The sequence below is a fragment of the Odocoileus virginianus genome, chromosome 2 (genome assembly GCF_023699985.2).
Source record: "Odocoileus virginianus isolate 20LAN1187 ecotype Illinois chromosome 2, Ovbor_1.2, whole genome shotgun sequence".
Lineage (NCBI taxonomy): Eukaryota > Metazoa > Chordata > Mammalia > Artiodactyla > Cervidae > Odocoileus > Odocoileus virginianus.
Genome location: NC_069675.1, coordinates 88,423,893 through 88,440,906, shown reverse-complemented (window position 1 = coordinate 88,440,906; position 17,014 = coordinate 88,423,893). Strand labels below are relative to the sequence as shown.

Sequence of the window (17,014 nt, the reverse complement as noted above, 5' to 3'; positions counted from 1 at the left end):
ATAATGGAGTTAATTTATAATTTATAATTGATATTAGAGCTCTTTTCCATAGGCTGAATTATGATGGGATGGAGTAAGAGTCGTTAAGTGTGTTATTTTGTTGTTTGTGTCACCCTGATGAATTGGAAAGTGGGAAAAAAACATAGTGCTAAATTGGTATCTAATCTTTTCAGAGCTATTTGCTAAATAAACTGGAATTTTAATTAAAACTGCAAGCCAAGAGGTAAATCACTTTAGAAGTTTGCAAAGTTTTTCTTTTCCCTTTGCCTAATATAATTACCACTAATAAAGCTTCTTTACGGGTGGGAAATCAGACACCAGAATAAATAACTGAAGGAGGTTGCTACAGGGCACAGAAATTATGAAAGGGGCAAGGTTATCTTCCCCACCTGCTAACATGGGCTTTTTTTTTTCCTGTGGTTAAATTATTTGGTAACCGTTTTGATCTCATTAAAAGTATTAAGATCAGAAACAGATGCAAAGGTGGACAACAGCTCTTGCTGCAGTTCTTCCAGCTTTAATTCATATGAGTCAATTATAATGAATGGATTTAATAAAAAATACAACATGCTTTGGCGATTAACTCAGCGAATAACGCACCGCACGCTTACCAGGAGTATCGTATTTGCAACAACAAAGAAGTGAACAGGAAAAGAAACTCCATAGATCACAAGAATTGCTCCTTTCCAGCAAAAGGTTGTTAATTACTTGCCCTCTCACTATATTTATGGGCTCTATTAGAGCATGAGGAATTACTGTCTTCCTGGGAAATCCACTAGAGCCAGGTGGCGCCTTTGCTACAGGGGAAGTCTTCTTAGAGTGCTGCTTATCCCTGCAGGATCCTCTCCAGTCTCCAGTGACCAGAAACTCGGAGGGAGTGGATAGAAGAGTCAGCCCACATGCACAGAAGACATGGCTCCTTCAAAGTGCGGGGGCTGGGACTTCCCTGGTGGTCCAGCGGTTAGGACTTTGCCTTCCAATGCTGGGGCTGTGGGTTCGATCCCCCTTCAGGGAACTAAGATCCCGCATGCCTCACAGTCCAAAAACAAAAACACAAAACAGAAACAGTATTGTAGTAATTTCAATAAAGACTTTAAAAATGGTTCATGTCAAAAAAAACAAAAAAGCAAAGTGAAGGGGGCTGTCAGAGCAGTTCTTTCTCTTCAACTACTGAGGGGCTTTCCCCTTCCTCCTCTTCTCCCCCTCCCGCCTGTGCCCTCCCCCCGTGCCTACTCCCAGCATATCCTTTTTCTCTTTGCCAGGTCATTTCCCCCACTTCCCCCCTTCCTCCACCACTCCAGCCCCTTTCTCCCAGCCTTGGCTGCTTCTTGGGTCTGGCTGCCTCCAGTCCCTCTCTACCTTCCCTCCATTCGGATTCTAGCTGGGTCCACACAGCCTTGCTTAAGCACATCCCTGTTCTCTTCCACCTGCAGAATCAACTTCAAGCTCCTCCGCCTGTTCTGTGAGCCCCTCACCATCCATCTGACCACGTGGATCCCTCTAGCTTAGTCTCTCTACTGACCCTGGGCTGCGGGCATGCTTGCTCTTCCAGGTGCCCTGCCTGGCCTGCACTCTCCCCTCAGCCCATTTCTTTCTCTTCATCTCTGCCTGGCAGACACCAGCTTCACGTCCAGCTCAAATGACCCCTCCTTGGTTAAACTTCCCTCACCTGGAGCTGGAGCAGTGGCTCTCCTGGGCTTGGACATAGCACGTTGTCACACGGAACCCTTTCATCTGTTAAGGATCTGCCTCTACCCCCAGGCTGGCTCCCCACATCCCTGGAACTATGTCTGATTCACTATTGTTTTTCAAGAAGTGCATTTATGCAGGGCCAGCCTCTGCTTTCTCTACCATCGGGGGAAAAAAATCTGGAACCCTTCCTCTCTGCCCTTCTCATTGAGGGACTTCATTAGATGAAGAACAATCTAAGATGCCCTCTCTCAATATTCTAAATTGGACTAATTTAGCTCCTACTATGTGCCAGACTCTTCACAAACATCCTTTCACTTGTGGGGTTGTGTTTCATCTTTCCAACACCTTCTGAGAGAGGGAGGGTTTGCTAGTCCTTATTTTCAGATGATGAAACTAAGGCGCTTGGTAGTTGCCAGGCCTGTGATTTGAATCCAGGTTCCTAAACTTGAGTCAAGAAGCTTTTGTGCATGTATAGGTTTGCCATAATGGCACCCCACTCCAGTACTCTTGCCTGGAAAATCCCATGGACGGAGGAGCCTGGTGGGCTGCGGTCCATGGCGTCTCGAAGAGTCAGACACGACTGAGCGACTTCACTTTCACTTTTCACTTTCATGCATTGGAGAAGGAAATGGCAACCCACTCCAGTGTTCTTGCCTGGAGAATCCCAGGGACGGGGGAGCCTGGTGGGCTGCCATCTATGGGGTCGCACAGAGTCAGACACGACTGAAGCTGACTTAGCAGCAGCAGCAGGTTTGCCCTAGAGCTAGATGCACACACAGGAAGACCTGCATGGCTGTCACTGCCCTGAGCTAACTTCTGCACGTTCAACCTTGGGCTCATCCTAGAGAACACCCTCGTCCACCAGCTCCTTGGGTGATATCTTACCAGTCCATAGGTGATGGGAGACAAAGGGTGACGGGAGAGAATGGAAGAAAAGAAAGAAACTAGTTTTTATTTTTTAAACATGTGTGTGTACACCAGGCATTGTGTGCCAGTGAGTGTGTGCTCAGTCAGTCATACGTGTCCGACTCTTTGTGACACTATGGACCGTGGCCTGCCAGGCTCTTCTGTCCATGGGCTTCTCTAGGCAAGAATACTGGAGCGGATTGCCATTTATTCCTCCAAGGGATCTTTCCGACCCAGGGATCTGACACACATCCCCTGCACTGCAGGCGGATTCTTTACTATTGAGCCACCTGGGAAGCCCCATTGTGTGTGAGACACAGTGCTAAACACATTATTAATCCACCTAATAACCCAGTCATGTTCCCATGATTGTTCCTACTCAGGAAACACGCTTGGAATGCCCCACCTGCAGCTTTTCCCTGCAGCCCCATCCCAGGATGCTGCCTTAAGGAAGCTCGCAGGCCCCTCACCAGCATGGGAGGCCTTTCCTCATGAACCACGTTTTCCACTGGCCAGAGGAAGCCTGGAACTGATTTCGGTGAGGCAGCAGTGAGAGGTGACGTGAAGCAAGATCTTAATTCCCTGACCAGGAATTGAACCTGGGTAGCCTGGATGAAAACCAGGAATCCTAGCCACCAAACTGGCAAGGGCTAGAGGCTAGAAGCTAATTTTCCCTGGATCTTTGCCCCCAGTGAAAAATGTATGTATCACAGAGGCAGAAACTGTAAACACAGGTACAAAGTTTATTACTAGAGACATAGCATAACAAGTGGGGGAGCACATAAGAGAGAGAGTTTGTTCAGTTGAGATAGAAGCCAGGCAGAGAGGTACACCCGGAGAGAAAGGGTGTGGGCGTCCCCCCTAGTGAGGAGAAGCACAGCAAAGCAGTAGTTACGTCATTTATATAAGTCAGTTCTTCCGGGTCTTTGTCTTCCTTCAGGCCAATTATCTGGTTTCTTTTTCCACACCTGACCTACTCTGGGACCACACCCCTCAGCCACGCTGGATCTCCAAGTGAAGGCTTCTGGGAGGAGCAAGACTCTTTATAGCCTGGAGTTATCCCCTAACTTTTGACTCCAAGGAGCCTTTGTGCACATGTGTGGTGTCTCCTTTATCCTTTACTCAGGGTTTTTCCTCTTTTGTTCCTGATTATCCCTTGAGCTGTTTACAGGAGACACAAACTGACTGTTTACCCTGTTTCTGTTGTTACTTCCATTTCTGAGAGCAAATGGGGCTGGTTGTAAATTCCTCAGCTGGAGCCCACCTATCTCTCCTCAGGAAGTGCAAAGAGGAGGCCGGCTGATTGTACGTGTCCAACCTGGAGGTATCTCAGAGCCTCCTGGGGGCCCCTCAGTGGGTGGCCCCTCAACTGGGTCCCTTGTTGTCCGTCTGGGAGGAGAATGATGCTGCTAGCTGGGATTCCAGCAGTAGGGAAGAAGGGAGAACCAGCCTCCTTCTCCCAGGCTCAAGAGGGGCTCCCCTTCTTTAGCCTCACTCACAGATAGAATCGTGTTCCATCTGGGCACACCCTTCAGAATTTGGTGGATTTCCACCAGAGCTATCTTTGTCACCTTGCTTTCTCCATTGAAGAAAAGAGTGCTGGGTTTTCAGCCCATCCTTGAAGGGCAGTTGCTCAGTCCTTTCCTTGTCCTTGGGGCTTCCCTGATACCTCAGTAGGCAAAGAATTTGCCTGCAAAGCAGGAGACCCCAGTTCGATTCCTGAGCTGGGGAAATCCCCTGGAGAAGGGATAGACTACCCACTCCTGTATTCTTGGGCTTACCTGGTGGCTCAGATGGTAAAGAATCCTCCTGCAACGCAGGACACCTGGGTTTTGGGAAGATCACCTGGAGAAGGGAACGGCAACCCACTCCAGTATTCTGGCCTGGAGAATTCCATGGACTAATAGTCCATGGGGTCATAAAGAGTCGGACATGACTGAGCAACTTTCGCTTCACTTCACTTCCTTGTCTTTGTCTGATTCTTTGCGACCCCATGGTCTGTAGCCTGGCAGGCTCCTCCTCTGTCCATGGGATTCTCCAGGCCAGAATGCTGGAGTCGGTTGCCATTCCCTTCTCCAGGGTATCTTCCCAACCCAGGGATCAAACCCAGGTCTCTTGCATTGCAGGCAAATTCTTTACTGGCTGAGACACCAGGGAAGCCCTCACGCTCACTTTCCTGATCCTCACTGGCCTTCTGTGGACTCCTCTGTGCTCCATTCTTCTGTGAAGTGTCAGCCACACTCGTTCACTAGCAGACGTGTGTGCTCATTTGTTTGTTTTGGCTGTGCCAGGCAGTTTGCAGGATCTTAGTTCCCCAACCAGGGATTCAACCCAGGCCTATGCCAAGTGAAAGTACTGAGTCCTAACCACTGGATCACCAGGGAATCACCCTAATTTGTTTTTCATAGTTAATCCATCTATCCAACCATCCAACTTAGTGGAGTGAAACGAGCACAATCCTTGGAAATAGACCCAACATGACTGTAAATTCTGGGATTGAATTTTTTTTTAATTAGCAATGGGATTGTGTTTTTTCATGTAAAAATGGAGGTATATATGTAAGATGCCTGGCACATAACTAAGCGTTCAATAAATAGCATTATATTCATTTTAAGGGTGTATGAGCCTTAAATCACTTCATTCTCAGAATGCTTTCTTTCTCTCGGACCCTGTTCTAGAACTGGCATGGCATATCCATCATCTACTGCTCTGTAACCAGTTTCCCCTCAGTTCAGCAGCTTACCACAGCAGCTTCTGAGTGTTAAGAATCCTAGCGCGGCTCAGCTGGGGGTTCTGGCTCAGAGCCTCTCAGGAAGCTGTGGTCAAGCTGTTGGCCAGGACCACAGTCTCTGAAGACTTGACTGAGGTGGAAAGATCCATTTCCAAGCTCACTCTCGTGGCCGTTGGCAGGGGGCTTTGACCCTTACCTCTCCCTGGGCCTTCTCAAAGTGAGTGATAATGAGAGAGAGAAGGATAGGAGAGAGAGGAAGAGAGAGGGAGACAGAGACAGACTGAGAGAGAGAGAAGGGCACAGTCTTTATATCGAGATGCCCTTCAGAAGTTTCATTCCCTTACTTCCTCTGTGTCTGTCGGTCTCACAGATCAAGCCTGTGACAGTGTGAGTGGAGACGATACAGGGTATGAAATCCAGGAGGCAGGGATTCGTGGAGACCATCTTAGAGGCTGCCTCCCACCGATGGGTAGGTGGGGGAGAGAGTAGAAAGAATAAATGTCTCTACCCTGAAGCCTCCTGTCTCACGGGGAGGCAGTCATGTAGACATAAACACCCTGCAAGGCAGCGGCTGGACCGCAGGCATCCATGGAGCACAGACGAATCTATCAACTCTGCCTGAGGGCGTCGTGGAAGGTTTCCCAAGTGCCAAGTCCACCGCGGTGTTGGTGTTCTTATCCAAGAGCTGTCCTAATGATCCTTGATATTTGGTGGGCCTCTCTTTTAATTGAAGTTGCTCATTGGATTGATTTCCTTGGACATTAAAAATAATAACTATCCCATATAACAGCAATTGCCTGTTTACAGAGTGCTTTCCCATGCATTACCTCAGTCTACATAATAGCCCTGGGAGGCAGACAGGTTTTATTGCAGCCGTTTTCCTCCATTGTAGATGAGCTGCTGAGGCTTAGAGAGGCCAGATCAATGTGTCAAGGTCTCTGGGAGGGTTGTGGTGGGTCAGGACTTGAGTCAGGGTCTTCCTAGTACGAGCATGTTGCTCTGGCTGCTATACCTTCCTTGTATCACCCTTCTCCAAATGCTTGGGGCCCCTCTTTTTTTTTTAAGATTTTTTTTTTATGTGGACCATTTTTAAAGTCTTTATTGAATTTGTTGCAATATTTATGTCTTTTTATTTGGCCCCGAGGCATGTGGGATCTCTGACCAAGCTCTCTGACCAAGGATCAAACCTGCACCCCCTGCATTGGAAGGTGAAGTCTTAACCGCTGAACTGCCAGGGAAGTCCCGGGACCCCTCATTTTAAAGCAGCAGTTTGGGTCATTTCCTTCGAAGATGCTTTTTACACATATGCTTGCCCATATCAAAGCTTATTTGGTACTTTTATGTCCAGTCCCTTGAAAGGTTTTCTGTTCATGAAGAGGCTTTATGGAGAAAATCATTCACAAAGTATAGAAACATGAATTGTGCTTTCATCAGCAGTCTCTGTGAAATTTCAATTTTACAGAATCCCTTGGGGGGGCTTGAACTTCCTCTCTGGGCCATTAGAAGATTGACCGGAACATCAGTCCCTCAAATGCAAATATGCTCAAAGGACATAACGGTTTCAGTTCTTATTAGAACCTGGCTATTTTGCAAGCATTTTTTTTTAAGCCCTTCTGGGCAAGAGGGAAAAGGATTTGGGTCCACACAGGCACATGCACTGAGGGAGGAACTTCCCTTATTCAAAGACGGTAGCATGTGGGCTGAGAGTAGGTTAGTTACTGTAGTCCACGACTGACTAGTTACCACCACAGCGATCAGCTCAAGACCAGTGTGTGCAGTGGTTAAGAGCCTGGGCCTTGCGATCAGGCAGGAATGGATTTGCTCCTGACTCTGCCTCTAGTTGGAGAATGAAATGGCAACCCACTAGAGAACTCTTATCTGGGAAATCCCATGGACAGAGGAGCCTGGCAGGCTATGCTCCATACGGTCACAAAAGAGCTGAACTTGACTGAGAGACTAAACAACCACAATAGCAACTGGTCCTACTAGCTCTGTGTCCTTGGGAGAGTTATTTAATCTCTCCAAGCTTTGGTTTCTTCATCTGTAAGTAGGATTTATAGGAGCCCCCTTCTCATGAGGTTGTTGTGAGGATTAAATGAGGTGATGTATGTAAAGACTCTTAACATAGACTTTGAAATAAGCCTCACATAACAGCTCTCTTTCATGATGATGGTGATGACAGAGTCTTTGAGTAGCTGCTGTTCACAAATCCTTTTATTCACGTGTTCATTCATGAAACGAGCTGCAGATGTTGCTAACAATGGTGTCTGTGAACAAATAGGGGTTTCAAGGAGTCTTTAAATTCTCCTAAAATCACATGGAAAATTTTGTGCCTATGTGTGTTTTTCTAGAGAGAATCTCAAAGTGCTCCTTGACCCCACAAAAGTTAAAAATAGTCTCAGGCTTGGTCCAGTGGTTAAGACTCTGAGCTTCCAACGCAGGGGGGGTGTAGGTTTGATCCCTGGTCGGGGAGCTAAGCCAAAAAAAAAAAAAGAGAGATACACCAGATTAGAAAGGTGCTTTCATCTTCAGAGTCCACGGAGCACGAAGGCAGACAGACTTAACAGGCAAGCTGCTGCTGAATGGCCTGTGAAGGGTATAAGTGATGGAGGCCACAGAGGGGAGAGCAGGTGAGACAGCTTCCTGGAGGGTCAAGCTGAGTCAGAAGATCCCAAGCGGGAGAAATAGCACGCAGAGACTCAGGCCACAAAACAGAAAAGTGCTGTATGTTGTTGTTCAATTGCTAAGTTGTGTGCAACTTTGTGACCCCATGGACTGCAGCATGCCAGGTTTTCATCCTTCACTATCTATCTCCTGGAGTTTGCTCAAATTCATGTCCACTGAATCAGTGATGCCATCTAACCATCTCATCCTCTGTCCCCCCCCTTCTCCTTTTGCCTGCAATCTTTCTCAGCATCAAGGTCTTTTCCAGTGAGTCAGGTGGCCAAAGTATTGGAGCTTCAGCTTCAGCATCAGTCTTTCCAATGAATATTCAGGGTTGATTTCCTTTAGGATTGACTGGTTTGATCTCCTTGCTGTCCAGGGGCCTCTCAAGTCTTCTCCAGCACCACAATTCAAAAGCATCAATTCTTCAGGGCTTATCCTTCTTTATGGTACAACTTTCACATCCGCACAGGACTCCCGTGAGAACCCCACGAACAGCATGAAAAGGAAAAAGTGCCACATACTTAAAGTCAAAGTCTGGCACGAACAGTGCAAATGCCCATGGTGTATGTGGCCCAACTTGAGGCAAGCAAGTTGGCAGAGGGGAGTTTGGGAAGCGTCTTTGAGTCCAGGCTTGGAGCTTAGGCGTGGGAAGAGCTGTAAGCAAAGGAGTGACATGGTCAGAGCTTTAAAAAAAATATCCCTCTGTGTGTCAGGTAGACCTCTCAGGAGAGGAGGTCTTGGTGGGAGTGGGGAGGAGGAAGGTTGGGGAGGAGGCCAGTGTAGCCCTCATCCTGGTGTGAAAGAAGGCCCTGAGGTAAGGCAGTGGGGATTAAAGTAGAGGAAACGTAAATAAATGAGGAGAGGGACTTCCCTGGTGGTCCAATGGCTAAGACTCTGTGCTCCCAATGAAGGGGATCTGGGTTCAAGCCCTGGTTGGAGAACTAGATTCTGCATGCTGCAACTGAGACCCATTGCAGCCAAATGGATATATAAATATTTTTAAAAGATAAATGAGATAAACATGAAGACTTGCTGACCGGTGGGATTTGGGGGAGGCAGAGGGCATCGAGAGGGTTTTCGGGATTATGCTTCTCATTTTTCTGTGGGCTTAGGGTCCACTGTATGCCTGGTTAGACATCACTGAAGACCTGAGAGAATATGTCCTGTTGTTCTGGTGCTAGAAACTCACACTGTTATGCGGGGGTCAGGGTTATACATGAAATACTTAACAGGGCAGACCAGTTATAAGCATCAGTTCAGTTCAGTTGCTCAGTTGTGTCCGACTCTTTGCGACCCCATGGACCACAGCATGCCAGGCCTCCATGTCCACCACCAACTCCTGGAGTTTACCCAAACTCATATCCATCGAGTCGGTGATGCCATCCAACCATCTCATCCTCTGTCGTCCCCTTCTCCTCTTGCCTTCATTCTTTCCCAGCATCAGGGTCTTTTCACATGAGTCAGCTCTTCACATCAGGTGGCCAAAGTGTTGGAGCTTCAGCTTCAACAGCAGTCCTTCCATTTTAAGCATGGTGTCTGCTGAATCGATCAGCATGGAGATCATTGCGGGCTGATGTGGCTCTGAAGCTGTCTTGCCTCTCTCGGGGTCATCTCACAGCCTTTAGCACGGTTTGTAGCAATATACTGGCGTGACTTTGACTCAACCCTTCCACTGCAGTATTCTTGTCTGGAGAATCCCATGGACAGAGGAGCCTGGCAGACTGCAGTCCATGGGGTTGAGAAGAGTCAGACACGCCTGAGCGACTAACACTTTCAAAAACACTTTCTCCCCACGGACTGACTGTGTGCCCCAGGAAGACAGACGTGTTCCTGTGTGTGTTTGGCATCTGAGGCACTTTGTGCCACTAAGTAGGTGCTTAACACTTAATGGGTAAAACAACTAATGATAAACTCAGATTTGTATTGTTCTGTGGTGCCTACAAGCATTTTCGTTTCCATTATCTTGTTTGGTCCCTGTCGGGACCTGGTGGTTTTCTCATTTTGGTCTCCCAGGGACACAGAACAGAGGTCCTGGTTGCTTAAGCTCTTATAGTTGGTAAGTGAACAGACAAGTCTAGGGTTCTCAGGCTTTCTGACCCCCCAAATCCACTGCTTTTTCCAAAAGGGTTTGAAGAAGAGATAAGGGAAGATAATTCCCAGGTTTAGAACCCAGGTAACCTGGAGGATGGTGATGAACTTGAGAAAAATGGGGAGTGGGGAGTCTGAGAAGCACTTGTCAGTTTTCCTTTGCCTGTGATGATCCACGCAGCATTCCAGGCTCCAGAGAGTCCTAGTAGAGCTACGAATGGCCCCTTAGCCTGGGGTGGGTAGGGTGGGGCGTAAGCAGATGGTTTTGTTGTCATTTTATTGTAAAATATACATAACATAAAACTGACCATCCTGAGCACCTTTAAGTGTACAGTACAGTGGTGTTAAATACATTCACAGTGTTGTTCATTCATCACTACCAATCATCTCCACGACTCTTTTCATCTTCCCAAATTGAAACTCTGTACACATCGAGCAATAATTCCCATTTTTCCCTCCCCCTAGCTCATGGGATGGGCTTGCCTGGTGGCTCAGTGATAAAGAACCTGCCTGCAGCGCAGGAGACTCAGGTTCGATCTCTGGGTCAGTTGGATCCCCTGGAGAAGGAAATGGCACTCCAGTGCTCTTGCCTGGAGAATCCCATGGATAGAGGAGCCTGGTGGGCTACAGTCCACGGGGTTCCCAAAAAAGCTGGACATGACTTAGCGACTAAACAACAACAAAGCTCCTGGAAACCACCATTCTACTTTCTGTTGCTGTGAATTTGACTGCTCTAGCTGCCTCACCATCCCAAAGAAGATCAACCCTGAATATTCATTGGAAGGACTGATGCTGAAGCTGAAGCTCCAATACTTTGGCCACATGATGCAAAGAGCCAACTCATTGGAAAAGACCCTGATGCTGGGAAAGACTGAAGGCAGGAAGAGACGGGGACGACAGGGGACGAGATGGTTGGATGGCATCACTGACTCAGTGGATGTGAGTTTGAGCAAACTCCTGGAGGTGGTGAAGGACAGGGAAGCCTGGCGTGCTTCGGTCCATGGGGTCGCACAGAGTCAGACACGACTGAGCGACTGAGCAACAACAAGCTACCTCACAAAAGTGGAGTCAAGCAGTGTTTGTCCTTTTGTGTTTGGCTGGCTTGACAGTGTAATGTCTTCAGGGTTCATCCATGTTGTAGCAAGTGTCAAAACTTCATTCCTTCTCAAGGCCAAGTGATATTACAATGTGCCTGTATTCCACACTGTTTATCCATTGATGGATAGTCAGTGGACACTTGGGCTGTTTCTACTTTTTGATTGTTTGAATAGTGTTGCTATCACATTTGCTGTACCAATATCTGTTTGAGTCCCTGATTTCAATTCTTTCTGGGTATATATTCAGAAGAGGAATTGCTGAATCATGCGGTAATTTTTGTTTCCCCAGCCGTTTTTTACATTCCCACTGTGCAAGGGTTTCAGTTTCTCTACATCCTCATCAACACGTATTTCCTTTGTATTATTATTTTTATAATAGTCTTCCTAATGGGTGTGAAGTGGTTTTGATTTGCATTTTCCTAATAATTAGTGATGTTGCACATCTTTTCAAGTGCTTATTTGCCATCTGTATATCTTCTCTTGAATAGACATAAAGAAATGTCTATTCAGGTCCTTTGCCCATTTTTTAAATTGGGCTGTTTGTGTTGAGTTGTAGGAGTCTTTAGAAATATATTCTAAATATCAACCCCTCACCAGATTTGTGATTTTCGAACATTTTCTCCCATTCCGTGGACGCCCTTTCACTCTGTGACGGTGTCCTGTGATGCCAACGTTTTAATTTTGATGAAGTTGAGGCTTCCCTGGTGTCTCAGACAGTAGAGAATCTTCCTGCAATGCTGGAGAACTGGGTTTGACCCCTGGGTCGGGAAGATCCCCTGGAGGAGGCAGTGGCAACCCACTCCTGTACTCTTGCCTGGAGAATCCCAAGGACAGAGGAGCCTGGCGGGCTACAGTCCATGGGATCGCAGAGTTGGACATGACTGAGCGACTAACATTTTTTTTCACTTTTCACTTTATTTTTTTTTTTGTTGCCTATGCTTTTATTTATTTATTTTTCATTTATTTGTATTAGTTGGAGGCTAATTACTTTACAATATTGTAGTGGTTTTTGCCATACATTGACATGAATCAGCCATGGATTTACATGTATTCCCCATCCCGATCTCCCCTCCCACCTCCCTCTCCACCCGATCCCTCTGGGTCTTCCCAGTGCACCAGCCCTGAGCACTTGTCTCATGCATCCAACCTGAGCTGGTGATCTGTTTCACCCTTGATAGTATACTTGTTCCAATGCTATTCTCTCAGAACATCCCACCCTCGCCTTCTCCCACAGAGTCCAAAATTCTGTTTTATACATCTGTGTCTCTTTTTCTGTTTTGCATATAGGGTTATCATTACCATCTTTTAAAATTCCATATATATGCATTAGTATACTGTATTGGTGTTTATCTTTCTGGCTTACTTCACTCTGTATAATGGGCTTCAGTTTCATCCATCTCATTAGAACTGACTCAAATGTATTCTTTTTAATGGCTGAGTAATATTCCATGGTGTATATGTACCATAGTTTCCTTATCCATTCGTCTGCTGTTGGGCATCTAGGTTGCTTCCATGTCCTGGCTATTATAAACAGTGCTGCGATGAACATTGGGGTGCACATGTCTCTTTCAGATCTGGTTTCCTCGGTGTGTATGCCCAGGAGTGGGATTGCTGGGTCATATGGCAGTTCTATTTCCAGTTTTTTGTGGAATCTCCACACTGTTCTCCATAGTGGCTGTACTAGTTTGCATTCCCACCAACAGTGTAAGAGGGTTCCCTTTTCTCCACACCCTCTCCAGCATTTATTGCTTGTAGACTTTTGGATAGCAGCCATCCTGACTGGCGTGTAATGGTACCTCATTGTGGTTTTGATTTGCATTTCTCTGATTATGAGTGATGTTGAGCATCTTTTCATGTGTTTGTTAGCCATCTGTATGTCTTCTTTGGAGAAATGTCTGTTTAGTTCTTTGGCCCATTTTTTGATTGGGTCATTTATTTTTCTGGAGTTGAGCTGGAGGAGTCACTTGTATATTTTTGAGATTAATCCTTTGTCTGTTGCTTCATTTGCTATTGCCTATGCTTTTAGTGTCATGTCTAAGAAATCATTCCCAAGTCCAATGTCATGAAACTTATCGCCTCTATTATCTTCTAAGAGTTTCATTTCTTTAGCTCTTATGATTAGGTCTTTGATCCACTTTGAGTTTAATTTTTATTTATGGTGTAAGATAAGGGTCCAACTTCACCTTTTTGTATGTAGATATCTGGCTTTCACAACACCAATTCTTGAAAAGACTCTCCTTCTGCAAATGAACAGTCTAGTCATCTTTGTCAAAAATCATTTGACCGTATATGGGAGGGTTTTTTCCTGGGATCTCTGTCTTATTCCATTGGTCTATATGCCTGTCTTTATGCTAGTACCACACTGTTTTTAATTTATTTTTATTATTTTTAATTTAGGGATGCTTTAGGTTTACAGCAAAACTGAGCAGAAAGGATGGAGATTGACCCATATAATCACTGCCCTCATGTATGCACTACCAAAATCCCACACCAAAGTGATAGGTTTGTTAAAATCAATGAACCTTTGTTGCAGATCATTATCCCCCAAATCCATAGTTATGTTAATGTTCACTTTTGGTGATGTACATTCTGTGGCTTTAGACAAAGGTATGGTGGCGTGAATGTACCATTATGGTATGAGATTGTGTAGTTTCACTGCCCTAAAAATCTTCTGTGCTTTACTTATTCATCCCTCCCAAGACTAACCCCTGGCAACCACTGATCCTTTTACTGTCTCCGTAGTTGTGCCTTTTCCAGAAAGTCATATAACTGGAATCATACTGTATATAGCCTTTCCAGATGGGCTTCTTTTGCTTAATAATATGCATTTAAGTGTCCTCCATGTCTTTTAATGGCTCAATAGCTCATTTCTTTTTAGCACTGAAGAAAAGTCCATTGCCTGGCTGTACCATGGCTTATTTATCCACTCACTTACTGAAGGACACCTTGGTTGTTTCCAGGCCTTAGCAATTATGAATTAAGCTGCTATAAACACTTATATGGAGGGCTTTTTTGTGGACATAAGTTTTTAACTAATTTGAATAATACCAAGGAGCATAATGGCTGGATCATACAATAAGAGTATGTTTAGGTTTGTAAGAAAATTCCAAACTGTCTTCCAAAGTGGCTGTACCATTTTGCATTCCTATCAGCAATGGATGAGTGTTCCTGTTGCTCCTCACCCCCGTCAGCACTTGGTATTGTAGTGTTTTGGATTTTGGGCATTTTAAGGTGTGCAGTTTTATCTCATTGTTGTTTTATGCGCTGTTTTGATCACTATAGCTCTGTTATAAGTTTTGGCATCAGAAAGTGTGATACCTCCAAAATTGTTTTGGCTATTTGTGATTCCTTGATATTTCATGTGAATTTTAAGATGGCTTTTTCTATTTCTGCAAAAAAAAAAAAGTCACTGGAATTTTGGTAGGGATTTCATTGAATCTGAGGATCACTTTGAGTAGTGTTGACATCTTAATAATATGAAGATTATTATTTCATATACTTCATATTTCATTATTATTTCATATTATTTCATCCTTGACCATGGGATATCTTTCCACTTATCTGTGTCTGCCATTTCTTTTGGCAACATTTTGTAGTTTTTAGTGTACAAGTCCTGCCTCCTTGGTTAATACCTAATTATTTTATTCTTTTTGATGCTGTTGTAAATTGAATTGTTTTCTTAATTTTCTTTTTGTATTGTTCATGGTCAGTATATAGAAAAACTGATTTTTTGTGTATTGATTTTGTATCTAGTAACTTCGTTGAGTTCATTTATTATGTGTGTGTATGTGTGTGTATGTATATGTAATCTTTAGGATTTTCTACATATAAGATCATATTATCTGAAAACAGATAATTTTACTTCTTCCCTTCCAATTTGGATGTCTCATTTCTTTTTCTTGCCTATTACTCTGGTTAGAACTTCCAATACTATGTTGAATAAAAAGTGGCAAAAGTGAGTCTCCTTGTCTCCTTCTTGATATCAGAAGAAAAGCTTTCAGTTTCACCATTGAGCATGATGTTAGCTGTTTAAGCAGTTTTTTAAAGGATCTTAAAAAAGACATGGGATCATGAGATGCTGGTTTGGTGGTTTGGTTGCTAAGTCGTGTCCGACTCTTGCAACCCCATGGACTGTAGCCCGCCAGGCTCCTCTGTCCATGAGATTCTCCAGGCAAGAATACTGGATTGGGTTGCCATTTTCTTCTCCAGGGGATCTTCCAGACCCAGGGACTGAACCCGGGTCTCCTGCACTGTAGGCAGATTCTTTACCAACTGAGCTACCAGAGAAGCCTGAGAGATGAGATGCTGGGACCTACTTAATATCATGTTTCTCTGTTTTCTCAGCACTGAGCAAAGTGCCTGGCACATAGAAGTTATTGGATAAATTTATTTAGAAAAAGACAGTTTCTCAAAACTTAATGAGCTAAGGGGTCTCTGAATGAAAGGTTGAACTTAGAAATCATGACAGTGTCAAGGATTGAAAGGCGATCCTAAGGTTGATAAGGATTCCTAGGTTATCCACTGATGTGGAGCAGGTGTTGATCCCACAGGGTGGGCAGCAAAGCCATTTGGATCTTAGTAAATGTTGCTTGGATAGTATGCTTTATAGAGGAGCCTCCTCGTTAAGTTATTTTTCCCTCTTCTATATTAGTACTTAACAGCTGGAAGACAATAACATATGTTGTATCTCCTTGTATTTATGACTGCTGAATTAATAACTTCAACCCACTGGATACAAAGGAAATGAGTGAAATGCTATAAATTATAGATGGAAGTTGTTAATGCTAATAGAGTGTGTAACATATGCCTCACTTTGGCACAGTTTTGAGACAATGTGAATGATGTAAAGGGCTTGAGTCTGTTTGCCTTCATTTTAATTTGGAATCATTGGGAAGCATTGAGTCACTGCCATTTCATTGGTAACACCATGTTCTTTCCCTGGAACTTCACCCTCTTGGCTTGGAGTGGATAAAAGTTCTGATTAACTATAGTCTTAGGGTGGGAAAATTGGATGCTTTTACTTAATATGCTGATATTTCTCTTCATTTGGACTTCTAACAAGTAGGTTCTAAATATGAACTAACATCTCCTCGCTCTTTTCCCTTAAGGAGGGTCGAGTGATGCATTTAAAAAATACATTGTGTAAATGCAGAGCTTGTTGATAACTGGGGGAGGAAATAAGGTGTTGAAAGAGCAGGCCCTTTGGTCTTAGCAAGGGATTTTCTGATTGCAAGTAATTGAAACCCTCTAGCTTGTGCAAAGGGGATGCTTTCTAAGGGTATGAGACTGCCTCACAGGATCCAAGGACAGAAGGGACAGTGGGGCTCAGAAGGGCCTGGGCCCAGCATCTAGAAGCCCTGGGAACTGAGGCCACTCGGTCTGTGTCGCCAGGGCCACATGGCCTCGTCTCTGCTTTTCTCTCTGCACCTGCTTCTTTCTCCTCTCTTAGTAGACTGGCTGCCTTTGCTTCTCTGTGCACATGGCCAAGCACAGCTGCCCGGCTCTGGCGTTTGATCACTTTCAGTTCAAGGGCCGGCAGGGGCTGCTGGGCATCTCTGATTTCCATATTCCTGGAAGAGAGAATCTGGTTATCTCATCATGAGTCAGAGGACTATTCCTGGTTTGTTCATTTATTCATTCAAAAAGTCTTTGTTGAATGCCAGGAACAGTTTTAGGCACCCGGGAATACATCCTGCCCTTGGGGACTGTGTATGTGTGTGTGTGTTGAGAAACAGAGAGAGAGAGAGGTTGTGAGAACTTGTTTCAGGGGCACCAGTTTGCACGTTGCAGTTTTCAGTGAAAGAGAAGTATGGTTTGGAATTCAGATAGACCT

The 17,014-nt window shown here is 45.0% G+C and overlaps 1 protein-coding gene across 4 annotated transcripts in view; it reads left to right on the top strand.

The window, feature by feature from the left end:
• The window catches only part of TTLL11 (tubulin tyrosine ligase like 11), a 265,207-nt gene that overhangs the window by 33,437 nt on the left and 214,756 nt on the right, over positions 1 to 17,014 (top strand). The window lies entirely within an intron of this gene.